This window comes from Octopus sinensis, linkage group LG2, assembly GCF_006345805.1.
Source record: "Octopus sinensis linkage group LG2, ASM634580v1, whole genome shotgun sequence".
Lineage (NCBI taxonomy): Eukaryota > Metazoa > Mollusca > Cephalopoda > Octopoda > Octopodidae > Octopus > Octopus sinensis.
Window position 1 is genome coordinate 145490060 of NC_042998.1, and position 17032 is coordinate 145507091.

Below are 17032 nucleotides of genomic sequence, written 5' to 3' on the forward strand. Positions count from 1 at the left end.
TAACTACAGCATTACAGGCAGAAAACATTGAGAGACAACATATGTAGGCTGTGTAAGACCAAGACTGAAGACATCAACCACATTATTGCTAACTGTGAGAGAATTTCTTCCAGATATTATCTTGTAATGATGTATAATGAGGTGGTCAGAACGGTCTAGAACAGGATAACAAAAAAGAAAACACCTACAAATGAAGTTGACCTTATTGAGACCGATGGATCAAAGGAATATTGATAAAACTTAAAAATTAAAACAGCGTAAGTTAAAACACAACTGGCTAGATATCATCGTGTGAGACCACAAAATATGATATGTTCTGTTGGGGAAAACAGCTGCTCTTTTGACACGAATGTGGTTAGAAAATTTCAAGAGAAAGAGGTCATCTATGGACCATTGATAATGAGTTCGCAAATCCAGTATCCAAGATACACTTTCAGCTTCATACCTATTATTATTGGAGCAACAGTATAGATGCCAACCCGTCTGGAACAAAGTATGGCTGAATTTGGAGTCTTGTGGTGAGAATGCAAATCTTAATTCAAATACTACATATGATTACAATATATGGGACTATACAAATCTGCAGAACCGACTTAAGATTTAAAGGATAATGGTTAAAATAGGATACTTTCCTTTACAACCTTGCTACCAAGTAGGTGGCCGTTCAAAATTTACTTTAAAATTATAAAGAGAAAGAAAATATGCATACAAAAATCAAGGGTGAACTGCTTTTCCTTCTTCATTTGAACCTATTAGGTCATCAAGTATGAAATTTGTAGTAAGGCATATGGTAAACTTTGACAGCTGCTCGTTTTGCGCCATTATTATATTTTGACAATATTTTTTGTTAGAAAGCTGACACATCTATTTCTTTATTCTAACTAATTTTGCTCTTTATAAAGTATTTATAAATCGTTTTTTGCTATTTTGGTTTAGAAATGGATAAGTCGGAAATTCGTAGTTTTGAAAAATGAGTTCTTTCTTAGAAATACAGCATCACAGACAGCTCGGAATATTAATGAAGTATTTTATTCTAATGTTATTACACAGCAGACAGTATCAAATTGGTTTCCAAAATTTCGTTCTGGTAACTTTGACCTCACAAATAACCAACGCGGTCGACCAGAAACAAAGATGGATAATGATGAACTGAAAGCCACCGTAGAGTCAGATCCACCTCAAAGTGCTCATGAATTATCGTTGTTGTTTGGTGTTAGCAAACAAACAATATCGACTCACCTGGTTCAAATCGATAAAGTTAAAAAGTTGGATAAGTGGGTTCCACATGAACTCAATGAAAATCAGAAACAGCAACATTTGGAAGTTGCATTATGCTACTTTCTCGTCACAAAACTGAACCATTTTTGAATCGAATTGTAACATGTGATTAGAAATGGATCCAATACAACAACAGTAAATGTTCAGCACAATGGTTGGATAAAGACGAGCCACCAGATCACAGTCCAAAAAGCATAAATTCACCAAAAGAAGCTGATGGTGTGTGTTTGGTGGTCTGGGGCAGGTGTGATCCATTATGATTTCATTAAACTTGGCTCATCAATCACAGCCGAAGTATACTGCAGCCAACTGGACCAAATGATGCAGAAACTTACAAAAAAAAGCCTAGATTAGTCAACAGATCCACTCCTATTTTATTGAAGACAACACAAAAATGAAACTGGCGAAACTGCAGGGGTTGGAGTTGGAGGTTCTCCATCATCCACCATACTCACCTGATCTTGCACTCATTGACTACCACTTCTTCCAGAATTTGGATGACTTTTTGATTGGGAAAGAATTTAATTCCAGCAATGCTGTAAAACAGGCCTTCCAAGATTTTATTGACTCTAGATTACCAAGCTTTTACAGTTCCGGGATGGACAAGCTAGCGCTGAAATAGCAAAAGTCTATTGACAATATGAGTGCATACTTTGATGAATAAAACTATTCCTTGTATTTATAAAACATTAGCAAACTTTTTTTTCTTTTCTACAAATTTCATACTTGACGACCTAATACAATGCTTCCTTAGTTAGATTGGGGTACAGTTTCTTTTCCCGAAACTTAATTTCTTTATATAAAAACCAATATAAATATTGGTTGGTTGGTTGGTTGGTTGGTTCGATCGTTGGTTGATTACTTCATCCACACTTTCCTTCTTATAGAGAGAAGATGAGAGAGAGAGAGAGAGAGAGAGAGAGAGAGAGAGAGTAAAAAAGAGTCAGAAATGGTGTTAACATAGGTGTAGGATGAGTGCATATACGAGGTGTGGCTGATAATGATAGATTATACAGATTTTTTAAGTGAAATTTTGCAAAGATAGGTTTTCCATGGAGTAGATTGCAAGAATGTGGATAAAAATTTAGAAGAATAATTCATTTTAATTCTGGTACAAGACCACCAGTTCTGAGGGGAGACTGGAAGTCAATCATATCGATCTCAGAATTTGACTGGTACTTATTTTATCAACTCCTAAAGGAAGAATCCAACTCAGCGGTATTTGAACGCAGACCGTAAAGAGCCGAGAAAAATGACGTTAAGCATTTTCTCTGAGGCGTTTATGATTCTTCTACCTCGATGCTGTGTGGACTGGGTTCCCGTTGAGAGGCAAGGTGTTAAATGCTTATGATATGCAAATTAGTTGCATCAATTCTCTGAAGCTAGTAGATTTCGATGCATATGTAAATTTGATGCGCATATAAAAACTTGATAAGCTACTTGTTTGTCTGGGATTGTCCGAATGATGTTGACATCTCTGATGAAACTCCCAAAAGAGTCGATTAAGGCTGTTCATTTTTTTCCCAATCTGCGGAAAAATAGGAAAATTGTATGTCTGCGACCGAAATTTATATATAAATAAGGGTTTCAAATTTTGGAACAAGGCCTGCAGTTTTGGTACAAATTCAGTGGTATTTTATCTTTTAGACCCTCGAAAGGTTGAAAAGCGAAGTTGAGCTCGGCGGTATTTAAACTCAGAACATAAACAACAACAAAAAATACTGCTATTTTTGTCCAATGCGTTAATAATTCTGCCAACTCACTGCCTTAATTATATAAATAATTGAAATGCAATTTTAATTAAATCGTTCGAGAAAAAATTTAGTACTTTAAAGTTACCCACACAAGAGAGACTCTAGCTGACTCGTACTGATAAAGGAACCACTAAACTAATGTTGACATTGATTAATGACATCAAGGATGAATATTTACAGTAATGTACGAAATAAAATGCCTGTTTATTCGACGAGTTCTCCATTTCTGTTAAATAGTAGTTTGAAGATATTAAAATAAACAACGAGAAAAAATTATTTCAAAAAACTACTATCAGGGATCTGGAAAACGGAGAAAAAGTACCTTTAGTCGATAGAACACTTTTAGTTATGTGGTGTCACTTAATAATAATAATAATAATAATAATAATAATAATAATAATAATAATAATAAAGTTTCAAGTTTTGACCCAAGGAGGTTGTTAGTTAATTTTCAATCAAAATCTATAACATCATTGATGCATCTGTGTAGGAGGATCTGGTTTAAATCTGCTTAGATTATAAGAAAGCATTAGTCTTCTTGGCTTTGATAGTCAGAATTTATCCTTTATGCCTCATGTCCGAGTGGTAGCGAAGGTCCTCATTCAGGGCCAGCTTCATGGTGGCGACTCCAACACCCATCTCTCTCGCCAAATCCTGAGTCTCCTTGCTCGGCTCTTCCAGCATCTTGTCCTACAGTTGTTGTATGAATTCCGGTGAGCGGACGTATCAGAACACCTGCCGTATCCCTAATAATCTGATGGCTTCCAACCCTCCATGTCAGCTTTTTTTCATCTACAACTTTAATCTTTATGCTTTCCAACGCCGTTGACCAATACATCAAACCGTTCCTGTAGAAAGGAAACAAAAAACCGTCAAATTTAGTCGAACTCTGTAAATACAAATAGTTATTATATCGTCTCTAATAGCGTAAAATATCGCATGAATAAAAGTCCTTACATGATAGTAGTACGATGTATAACTTCCCAGTTTGATAAATCTTACATCTCTATCAAACGAACCTGATTATTTGATGAAGAATTTTATTGGTACCTTGGGAGGGATAAAAACATCATACGAAAGAACTTGAGTCAAGGAACTCGTGACCTCATTCACACACAAAGTCATTTATGTACTTCATATTTCTACACTAGCAGTGGACACTGAAGTGTGGTCATTACAGTGTGGTCATTGCAGCATGGTCACTGCAGCGTAGTCTTTGCAGTAATATATATACCAGCATGAGACACTGCCACAGCCGACACAACACCGATAAACACAACGGCAGTGGACACTGCAGCAGCAGTAGATACCACAGCAGTAGCAGACACTGAAGCTGTTAGTATTATAGTGTGGATACTGCAGCAATAGACTCTACAGCAGTAGATAACATAGCAGTGGACGCTGCAACAATGGGCATAACATCGATAAACACAACGGCAGTAGGTATTGCAGTTGATACTGTTGAAGCAGAAATTCAGCAACAAACACCGCGGCAGCAGACATAGTAAGCAACAGTAGATTTAGAAACAGTAAATATTGCGGTAGTATACAACCAGCAGCAGCAGCAGCAATGCAGCAGTAGACAGCGCAGCAGTAGATACTACAGCAGTAGATATTACAGCAACAGACATTATAACAATATTAGACACTACTGCAGAAGTCATTATAGCAGTAGGTAATGCAGCAGTAGATACTGCAACAGTAGATATCGCAGCAGTAGATATTGCAGCAGTAGACGTTCGAGCAGTAGATACTAGAGCAGTAGATATTGCAGAAATAGATAGCAGAGCAGTAGATATATGAGCAGTAGATACAACCAGTCACAGCTTAAGTCGTAGCAACAGCAACGATGGGTACACAATGACAACAAATATAGTAGACGTAGTAACAGTAGTAACAGCAATAATAATCAGAGCAGTAGCAACAACAGCACTAGCAGCAGGTGTCACTACTGCAACAACAACAGCAGCAGTTACTGTAATTACATCTATGCTGTAATATTAATAGCAGCAGTAACACTACTCGTATTAGTCTATTTAAAGTAGCAGTAAAGTAGTAGTAGTAGTAGTAGTAGCAGCAGCAGCAGCACAGCAGCAGTCTACTTAGTGGGCAATTGTGCTATGCAAAGCTTTTGTGCCATCAGCAGGCCTTGTTTTATTGGCACAATCATTAGAACATCGAACAAAACGTTTTGCAGCATTTTTCTTGGATCTTTAAGATCGGAGTTCAAATCTCACTAAAGTCGACTTTGCTTTTTATCCTTTCGGAGCCGATGAAATTAATCCCCCGTCAGACGCCAGGATCGATGTTAACTCGTCCCTTGAAAATGATTGGCCTTGTACCGAAATTATAAGCAATTATTTTAGGCGAGACAGGGTTTAATTGGCAGAATCGGTAGACCGTCGGAATAATGTCGGGTGATATATGTTCTGATTCTTCACGTTCTTGATACAAATCCTGGCGAGGTCAACGTTGCCTTCCACCCTTCTGGAGACGATAACAAAAAGTACCATTCACTACTGGCCTCTCCCACCACCCCTTAAATTACAGGCCTTGTACTTATGTTAGAAACAATGATTATGTGATGTACATTAACCGGTAGAGCATCGGACAAAAGAGATTGCGGTAAATTAGTTACGTATTTTTACATTCTGAGTTCAAATCCTGCTATGGTTGACTACATCTTTCTTTCTCCGGTGGTTGATAAAATAGCTAACTGTCAGTTATGATAAGCGCTAGCGATTCAACCCCAACACCGAATTATTACTTTCCACAGCAAGGAGCTTGGGTGGTGGGAGTTGATCTAGCGAAACAGCTAAAGTTTCACACCTACGTTACTCAAACCTTGTTGAGACCAGATGTCGTCTTGGTTTCCAGGTTAACAAAATAACTAATCCTGCTGGACTTAATTGTGTCCTGGGAGGAGAGGATGAAAGAGGTTCAAGAAGAGAAGAGAACCAAGTACCAGGAGTTGGTTGGAGGACTGCTGCAAAATGGGTGGAAAATATGGTGTTTGAAGGTTGGTATTTGAGGATTTATAGGTCAAAATATTGTTAGACTCACGGAACTCTGGATATCACAGGAACATACAGAAGAAGTGCCATCAAGAATAACGTAGAGGCTACTGAAAAAAACGTCAGATGGCTCTGGCTGAAAAGAGTGATCGCAGATGATCAGTAGAATGCCGTTTGGACACAGGACTGGGGTTAATCAACCTAGATCGGGTTTCCTGGATAAGGATGTATGCTGTAGGGCCCAGAACATCCAGTATCCTAGGATACAACACTGATGATGTGTCCAAGTAGATATATGCTGAACTGGTCAATATTCTTTCCTAAAATGTGTTTCCCTGTGACTGCATTGCTGCATTCATGCCGATGTTTAGCTCCAGGCCATCCGCTATTTAGTTAAATAAAATAATGATCAAAGACATATCTGCCGTGACCATCTCGTCTTTTATTTGAACACAGTATAAACCAAACTATACAATCCAACGTGTCTAAAACAGTGGAGTGTTATATGACTGTCACTCGGTTCCTTCTTCTTGCAGATCGAGCGACTACAAAGAGACCCACTCGTAAGAGTGGGTTCATGTATTAGCTCAGGTAGTGCAATGTAGAGGGATGTCACATTACACTTGCCGCAGCATTTCGTTTCGCTTCTCTTGTTTTTTACTTCAAATCGCTGGGCATTATCTTCATTATTCTTACGTCGTAAACCGATAAAATATATATATGTACCAGCAATATCGTAGGCTATTTGTAAAATGATAGGGCAAGAGAAAACAAACAAACAAATAAAACAACTTTTAACTTTTAGTTACACTCTATTAAATTGTGCTTTCAGATCCTTCAGTGAACGATAAAATTATCACCGGGGAATCAATCGAATCGACTTGTCTTGGCACTACAATTTGTGCCAAAGAGATTAGCAACACCAACAACTGCTACTACTAATGGTTTCTGATACAGGCATAAAGCCATTAATTTTGAGTGGAGGTGGTTAGTCGATATCACCGATTCCAATACATGACTGGTACTTAATTTTTCTCGATCCAGGACGGAGGAAAAGCAAAACTGACCATGGTGGGATTTGAACTCAGAACGTAAAGAGCTGGATGAAACTCTGCAAGGCATTTTTGTGACTCTCTGAATGGTTCTGCCTGCTCAGGACTAGCAATTTTGAGGGAAGGGGTTTGTCGACACCACTGAATCCAGTATTTGACAGCTACTTTATTTAAGCGATTCCAAGACGACGAATGACAAAGTTGCCCGCGGTGGGATTTGAACTTAGAGTGTAAAGAGTCGGAAGAGATACCCCAAAACATTTTATGCGATGCTCTAAAGATTCTGGCAGTCCTTGAAAGCATAGGAATAATAAGTATACTAATAAAGATAAGAATAATAACAGTAGTAGTAGTAGTATAGTAGTAGTAGTAGTAGTAGTAGTAGTAGGAGTAGTAGTAGTAAAGGAGATTGATGGGTCGCATGAATTATGGAGAAAAATGATTTAAAAAAGTGAATAGAATTTGCTGTTATTGTTATTACTGTCACTGTACAAATGCAGTTATAGCCCTCCAGCGGATCCAGAGTAAAATATAAGCTGCTATTTCAAGCAAACCGAGGAGATACCATACAGACTCTTTCATTGTTTCTCAATAAACATTTGTTCAAATTTCTGTTGTTATTGTTGTTTGTTGACGTAACAAGTTGCAACGTTCTCACAACAGCGATGTCTAATTCTGTATTGTTACTTTAGTTAATCCTGTTGCTTTAGTTATTGTTGCTATTGCTGTCGATCAAACAATAGCAATGTGGCGGATGCAAACAACTTAAGTCGACTGCATCACATTCGTTGATTTTCTGCGTTTTCTTTTTAATCGCAACACGACCTTTATATATATATATATATATATATATATATATATATATATATATATATATATATATATATATATATATATATATATCTGTGTGTGTGTATGTGTGTATGTAAGTGAGTGTGTGTGTGTGTGTATGTATGTGAATGTATGTATGTATATGTATGTGTGTGTATATATATGTATTTTATATATATATATACACGCATATATTTTCAATATAACTGTCCGACGAATGGGAACGTGAAACTCTGAGTAACAGTTTTGTGATAACTTTGCAGCTTTAATAACAGCACATTACTCTACCTTTGGTAGTCGCGTACTATTTTTTCAACCTTGTTTTGCGCATATGTGCAAACCTCTGTGTGTGTGTGTGTGTGTGTGTATATATTTATATATCTTTCGCATTGCAGCCATTGGAATGAAGCCTACAAAGATTTCTCACCGATCATGTGTACCCCATGATATATTTCAGTCATAGGGATTTATTTATATCTTCACCGAACAGCTAAGTTGCAAGAATACATAATATACATATAAACGCAGACACTCCATCCATGCATAACATTTTTATATATAAACGTATGCCTAGGTACACTGTACCAAAAACCACTCGCTAACAATGAATATGTATGACTTGGTAATATGTCCCATGCTTTCGCTAATTGTTTTTTTTTGGTAACTGTGTGGTTAAGAGCAGATATAGACCAGCTCTTAGCCTCCTCATTCTTGATCTAATGGAACATCCGGAATGTGACATCTGGAATGAGAGAGGAGAGAGAGAATGAGAGTGAGAGAGAGAGAGAGAAAAGTAAAGAGATAAGGAGAGAAAGAGTGAAAGAGGGTGCATTAGCTCTAAGCATAGTTTAAAATGTGTATTTTTGCACAACGAAAATGTGTATGGCTCTGTCCTACTCGGCCACTCAACAACTCTGAAGAAAAAATATGAAGAAATTAAGTTGGTTTTAGAGAAGATACTGCATCATGATCATAAATAGGCCATCTGCGTTGACTTAAAGATGGTGAATTTTCTCATGGGACAGCAATCTGGTTATAACGAATACCCATGCTTTCTTTGCATGTGGGACAGCAAATCACTATGTTAAGAAAGACTGGCCGCCTCGAACAAATATGGCTCCATGTAGCTGCCAATATATTGGAAGAACCTTTTGTTGAGCGAGACAAGATCATTTTGCTCCCTTTGCGCATTAAACTCGGATTGATCGAGCAATTCATCAAAGCTCTTGACAAAAATGGGGAGTGCTTCAAGTATATCTGCAGTGTATTTCCAGATCTGAGGATTGAAAAACTTAAAGCAGGGATCTTTGATGGACCACAGATCCGTAAGCTCTAGAAGGATTCAAATTTCGTGAAAACAATAAGCGAAAACGAAGCAACAGCTTGGCTAGCCTTTGCAGAAGTAGTGCAAAATTTCCTTGGGAAACACAAAAGTGAAAACTTTAAAGACCTTGTTACCAACTTGATATCACCTTTTCGTGATATTGGCGCGAATAAGAGCATCAAAATGCATTATCTTTTTAATCATCTTGATCGTTTTCTTGAAAATCCCGGAGATGTTAGCGATGAAAAAGGCGAACGATTCCATCAAGAGGTCAAGGAGATGGAAACTCGGCACCAAGGACATTGGGACGCTGTGATGATGGCAGATTATTTCTGGTGTTTAAAACGAGATACTCCTGTTGTTCAACATTCACGGTGCACAAAGAAGCGTAAATATATTCCTTGAATTTTCAGCCAAAAATCTTTGCGAATGTGCATTTTCAATTTTCCATTTTTATTTGTACTTTTTTTTTATTTTGTTACGCTCTCTTTATTGATTCATAGTATATGCCTCTTGTATGACTAAAATACTTACTCTATCAAGTCAAGTCAGAAAACTAGACTTGATAGAGAAAAACTGAAGTTATTTTTGAATTCAGCGGGCAAAATCACTGCCCAGTGTTTTCTTCGCTTCTTTTTTTTTGCCATTTTATGATTTTCGCTCCATACCGAAGTAATGCTATCGCCCACGTATTAACTGCTTGGATTTTATTCCATCCAGGCAATTTTGAGCGCAACACCAACCTCAGTCTTCGGAAATACTCCATCCTCAGTTGCTCTTTCACTTCCTTTCCCACTGTCTCGTTGAACTCTAGTACGCCAAAGTATTTATATCCTTCCGTTTCGATTTGTCTTATCAGGTCTCCGTTCGGTAATTCTATCCTTGCTAGGGACTGTATCTTACCTCTTTTTAGGTATATTATTCCGCACTTCTTGTGTCCGAATTCCATTCTAATATCAGTACTAAAACATTGAACCGTGTTCATCATGGAACTCACTTGAGTCTCATATTTGCCATACAGTTTCAAATCATCCGTGAAGAGGAGGTGATTGATTGCTTGGGATTTTTCCTTTAGTTGGTACCCCAGGTTCATTTTCCTAAGAACCAAGGCCAGAGGTATAATGCAGAGAACAAAAAGCAATGGAGATTGGCTATCACCCTGGAAAATCCCTCTTCTGATACCCAGGATGTTCAAGCTTTTTCCGTAAGATGTCACCCTCCCACCATACTTCTTTTCCAGAAACACGTTTCATTCCTCTCAATTCCAAACAGACCTGAACACTCGATGCTCCACGAATGTGGAATTATATCATAAGCTTTGCGATAATCAATCCAGGCCATTCTCAGATTTATTCTTCTTCGCTTACAATCTTGCATTAACATTTTCTCTATCAATTGTTGATCTTTGGTACCTTTGCATCTGTTATAGCCTTTTTGTTCGGGAGGTAACATATCGTTCTCATCCAGAAATTTCTGCAATTCCTCCTGACAGTAACTTCCACATGAATGGGAGGCAGGAAATTAGTCTGTAATTGTCAGCAGCATTTCCCTTTGATGCATCCTTCAGGCACAACACTGTTCGTCCTTCTGTCAACCAACCCGGGATTTCTTCTTCGCCATTGATCAATGCATTAAATTGCTCTGCGTTCAATTTATGGCAACTACTGAACTTTTTTTTATCCAAAATCCCTGAACACCATCAGGTGATACTGCTTTGCAATTATCTTTTTACTAATATTTCTGATAATGTCTTCCGTGAAGTGGATAGCCTCTTGCTGGGGATAAGAAGCTGTTTGCTTCAGGCTGCAGAACCATTCAGCTGTATTATTATATTCTTGCTTACTCCATATCTTACCCCACAAAATTCGACTTTCATCAGGCACTAATCTTTCACGTTTTTTATCATCATTGATCAGTTGGTAAAATCTTTATTGGTCGATTCTAAACAATTTGTTTTGCAGGTATTGCTTAATACGTTGCTCAAACCTAGTTAGCTTTGCTTTTTTTTGCATGTGTGCACTACTTTAGTTCTTCAGTTATAACATTCAGGCCTTTTGTTTCTACACCATGAACCTTCCTAACTTTTTCGAATTTCCATTCATTCTTAAGTTCTCCATTTCTTTTTCTTATTGTTGTAGTCATTATTATTATTATTTATTATTATTATTATTATTATTATTATTATTATTATTATTATTATTATTATTATTATTATCATCATTATTATTATTATTATTTTATTATTATTATTATTATATTATTATTATTATTATTATTATTATTATCATCATTATTATTATTATTATTATTATTATTATTATTATTATTATTATTATTATTATTATTATTATTATTATTATTATTATTATTGTTATTATTATGTTGCCTAGGCAGAGCCATACAAATAACCTGGTGTCTTAATATAGTATGCATATGCTTCAGAACAAACCGCCAGTCGAGAACAGAGCAGTAATAAGAAATTAAATAAATGACAAGGAAATAAGAAATAGCACCATGAACTTCATTAGTCTAGAAAATAGGGCAAATACCTCTAGAAGACGATAAAAACATGCCAGCAGACATATTTACCCAATTTTCGAAGCTATTTTCACGGTTATCTCGTGCTCGAAATTTACTATCTCTTTCTCACTCTCTCGTCTATCTCTTTCTCTCTATATATAAACACCACACACATACACACACAAACACACACACGCACACTCACACACACTCACTTACTCACTCATACGCACACTCACACACACACACTCACTCACTCACTCACTCACTTACGCACTCACTTACACACACACTTATATATACGCGTGCACACACATATTCCAGTCGTTGACAAGTACAAAGAAGCAATATCTGGTCACTTAGAATAAAGAACTCGGAAAGAAATCTGAGAGTGAATAAATACGTTGTCGATAATCGTTAGTCCGACAAAATGTTCTTTCCTTCGCCCAAGGATCTTCTAGACCTTTTGTCGAAGACAAAGTATATTTTGTCGGAGTATTATCGATAACATGTTTAAATATATATTTGTGCGTGTGTGTATGTACATTTGCATGTATATATATGTATATATGTATGTATGTATATATGTATGTATGTATGTATGTATGTATGTATGTATGTATGTATGTATTATGTATGTATGCATGTATACACATACACACACACATATTTTTTTAACATTTGGATCTGGAGTAGGGGTTAGTGACCATGGCATTCATAAGGTCATTCAGACAGAGGCTGACAATATTCCGTTTTAGCCATTCACAGTCGGCACCTATAGGAAAGATATATGAATAGTTGGATTTCCAGTGGGGTGAGAGATGAGGAAACCTGGGGAATAAGGACATGACATAACTGCTGACGCGGGGCCTGGATGAAATGGTGTGATTTGTAATTGGAGACTAGATCGATACATACATATGCACACACACACACACACATATATATATACGCACACACACATACATACATACATACATACATACATACATACATACATACATACATACATACATACATACATACATTGGGAATACAGCGGTTCGTTGCCTACGGACGGATATTTTACATACTTCTAAATGCACGTATACACACACAAACACAAACACACAAAAATTCACGCACACACGCATACACATACTCAGACACATACACATAAACACACACACACACACACACACACAAACTCACGCTTAGATGCAAATAGAAAGCCGTAACAATGACACGCATGTTGCACAGTCGAAGAAATACAAAGAAATGAGTTATAGACAGGTGTGCGCGCATGCACACCTATAGATGTGTGTGCATGGGCCAGCGAAGTATTGTGTGCGTGTATACATATGTATACAAGAAAATATTGTATGATTGTGTGTATGTATATATATTTATATATAATATACACACAAATTTATGTATGTATATATATATAAAATTATGCATATGTCTATATATATATCTATATCTATCGTTCTATGTTGTGTGTGTCTGTGCGTGCGTGCGTGTGTACGTAATCTCAGATAAATGGAGCACTTACTCTCAAGTGAATATCAACATATACATACACATCTACACACGCACACACATACAACACACGTGCGCGCGCATAAACATACACACAAAAACACACACGCATTTGCATACACAGGCACACGCACATAATCAGAGATACACATACATACATACATACATGTATGTATATATGTATATCTGTCGTTACTGTCTCGTTTTTTTTACCATTTCTTTACCATTTTTTACCCCTCTGCGAAAAGATCTCAGAATTTTAATTGATTTGCTTTTCGCAGGAAGGAAAGTTTCTTGTCGAAGATACGTCTCGCTTTTATCCTTCGAAACGTAGAGTAGATGAAACCTTAGCGACTGAAGAAGGGGTTTTTTCGTTGTGTTAACTGTCCTGTACTCCATTTTTTGTTGTTTTTAAAAAAATGTCCTGTTCCCTTGGTTTGTGTCTATGTTTTCGTTTCTCTATGTGTTCGACGTCCCTTTGGTGTCCTGTACTCATATATGCGTGTATATGTACATGTAGAGGTAGGTACGTACATATATGTTTATATATATGCATATGTTTTATTTCTTTTATTAATATATTATACGACTAAACACACGCACCCTCTTAAGTAAGATTGTTCTGTATATCAAGTTCGCCTTGATATTAACTCTCACGCGCACTCTGCTCTTTCTTTCTTTCTTTCTTTCTTTCTATCCCATCCCCTTTCGTCTTTTTTCCCTCACTTAACTTGTCTCTTCCTCTCTCTCTCATTCTTCATTCTCTCTCTCCCCCTCACCATTCTTCATGGTCTCCTCGCACCATTCCCCTTCTTCTCTCCCTTCCTCTTGCTCCTCCTCCCCCATTCCCGTCGTCCATCTGCGACGATACTTCCGCCGTAACTGCTAACGGTCTTTCTCGCCCGCCTTTTAAGGCCACTGTACGACTTTTCCTGCTCTCTCGTCGTTCACAAAAAATTCAGCGTTTGCAATACTTTTTTCGTTCGGCGTCAACAGCCCAGCCCTTCTTATCTTGTTCTCCCTGTCCTGTTTTTTACTGTTATATATATTTTTTTACTGTTTACATATATATATTTTTTTACTGTTTATATTTTTGTACTGTCGTTACTGTCTCGTTTTTTTTACCATTTTTTTACCATTTTTTACCCCTCTGCGAAAAGATCTCAGAATTTTAATTGATTTGCTTTTCGCAGGAAGGAAGTTTCCTGAAGGTTGCTGAAGCAGCCTGAAGTTTCTTGTCGAAGATACGTCTCGCTTTTATCCTTCGAAACGTAGAGTAGATGAAACCTTAGCGACTGAAGAAGGGTTTTTTTCGTTGTGTTAACTGTCCTGTACACCATTTTTAGTTGATTTTTAAAAAATGTCCTGTTCCTTTGGTTTGTGTCTATGTTTTCGTTTCTCTATGTGTTCGACGTCCCTTTGGTGTCCTGTACTCATATATGCGTGTATATGTACATGTAGAGGTAGGTACGTACATATATGTTTATATATATGCATATGTTTTATTTCTTTTATTAATATATATATATATATATATATATAATATATATATATATATATATATATACATACATGCATACATACACGGACACACACAAACATGTACACACGTGTACACATATACATGTATGTATTAATGTCTGCATGTATGTATGTATGCATGAATGTATGTATGTAGAGATAAATCAATCAATAAATAGATTGACAGATAGATAGATAGATAGATAATACATACACCCATACATGGATACATACATCCATACATTCATACATACATTCATGCATACATAGGTTTAGTGATGGAAACAAAAATAGAACTGGTTGTGTACACACACACACTCACACATACACACACACACATATATATTAATTCTGTTAAAGGTTTCTGTCATTTGACTGCGGCTATTGAATGTAACCGGGCAACGCCGGGTATCTCTGCTAGTATATATATATATATATATATATATATATATATATATATATATATATGTATATATAATTAGGCGCAATGTAATACCATAAAGGAAAATTTCAATCGTTCCTAAATATGAGCGAGAGTGTCGGGACACATATATTGCTAGAAATAGATGTAGAATACTCTTGGTGCTTTAGGAAGAGCGCAAATGTATACACATACGCTAAGAGACCGCCCTATGACCGAATCGAGAATCTCTCAGATTAGACGTCTAGTTTCACTTATTTCCGTACGTTTCGTCAGTGAAAGTGCTCAATCGGCTCGTGTTGGCTAATTCCGCCAGTCCGTATATATGTATATACTATAGAAATAGATGATTGAGCAGAATGCTAATCCGTATGCAAAAAATAAATAAATAAATAAATAAATAATAATAATAACACTTACGTCCAATATAATGACATAAAGGAAAGAGTTAATCGTCACTAAATGTGACTAAGGATGTCGAGACACCTACATTGCTAGAAACAGGAGTAAAATACCCCTGGTGCTGTAGTATGTATGTATGTATGTATGTATATTTATATAAAATTGATAATCTACAGAATTTACGGAGTGACTTATGAGCCGAGAGTTTCGTGCATTCGATAGGCTCCAGTAGACAAAGCTCTCGGCTCGTGAGTGAGTCAGTAATTTTTGCTGATTATGTATAAAATATATAGAGGGCCCGACAGACAGACAGACAGACAGACAGACAGATAGATAGATAGATAGATAGATAGATAGATAGATAGATAGATAGATAGATAGATAGATAGATAGATAGATAGATAGATATGTTTCTTTATTAGCCACACAGGGCTGAACACAGAGGGGACAAATTACAAAGTAGAGTTTTTCTTTTGGGGGAGAAAGAAAAACGAAAAAAAAAGAAAAAGAAAATAAGAAAATAAGGGTGTAGGTTTTCGATCAAAAGTGATCATAAAAAACCAAAAAAAAAACCATCAATAAGGATCGTGTATCATAGAAATGTCATGATGTAAAGTGTAAAGGGGGAATCAGATAAGGGTTATCCGTGGAAAGATAGAAGATAGATAGATAGATAGATATATAGATAGATAGATAGATAGATAGATAGATAGATAGATAGATAGATAGATAGATAGATAGATAGATAGATAGATAGATGGAAACACTCCACACGTAAGTACAGGACAATCACACCTTCAGAAATATAGACATGTCTTCAAGAAGTCTTTACAACGATATGCACAAGTTCTTCAAATTCTAACACAAACAGTTATTTGCATAGATCACATACATGCAGAAATATTTGCGCTCACACATGCAAACATGCATAGAGGTACATACACATAACTTATAATGCCTCACATGAATAAATGGTGTGTATGTGTGCATGAAAATACGGATATAACACACAGTTAACATATACACACACATAAACATACCTTTGCACACACATGAACTTACTTATACACATACAGACATACATTTACACATATTCACACACACGCATGACTCTGCTTTTCCACCCATATAAAAACACATACTCTCTCACACACAGACGAACAAAGAATCTCTATATACACATAAACCTATTCACACACACATACACACACACAAACACAGACACACACACACAAACACAGACACACACACACATGCATAAACAACATACGTGCCCACAGGCTTATCAAAAATAAGCGCCAACACATCCATATGCACATATATACATGCATATATAGGTGTATAAAACACACACACACAAACACATGTAAATAAATACACAAAGTCGTCCTCTG

At 36.5% G+C, this 17032-nt stretch overlaps 1 long non-coding RNA gene across 1 annotated transcript in view; it reads right to left on the reverse strand.

Annotated features, from left to right (window-relative positions):
• LOC118762336 overlaps window positions 1-17032 on the reverse strand; it is a 22991-nt gene that overhangs the window by 4838 nt on the left and 1121 nt on the right. Inside the window, exon 2 of the long non-coding RNA XR_004998084.1 lies at window positions 7664-7673. This is a non-coding gene — a long non-coding RNA (uncharacterized LOC118762336). The remainder of the gene's footprint in view (window positions 1-7663; window positions 7674-17032) is intronic.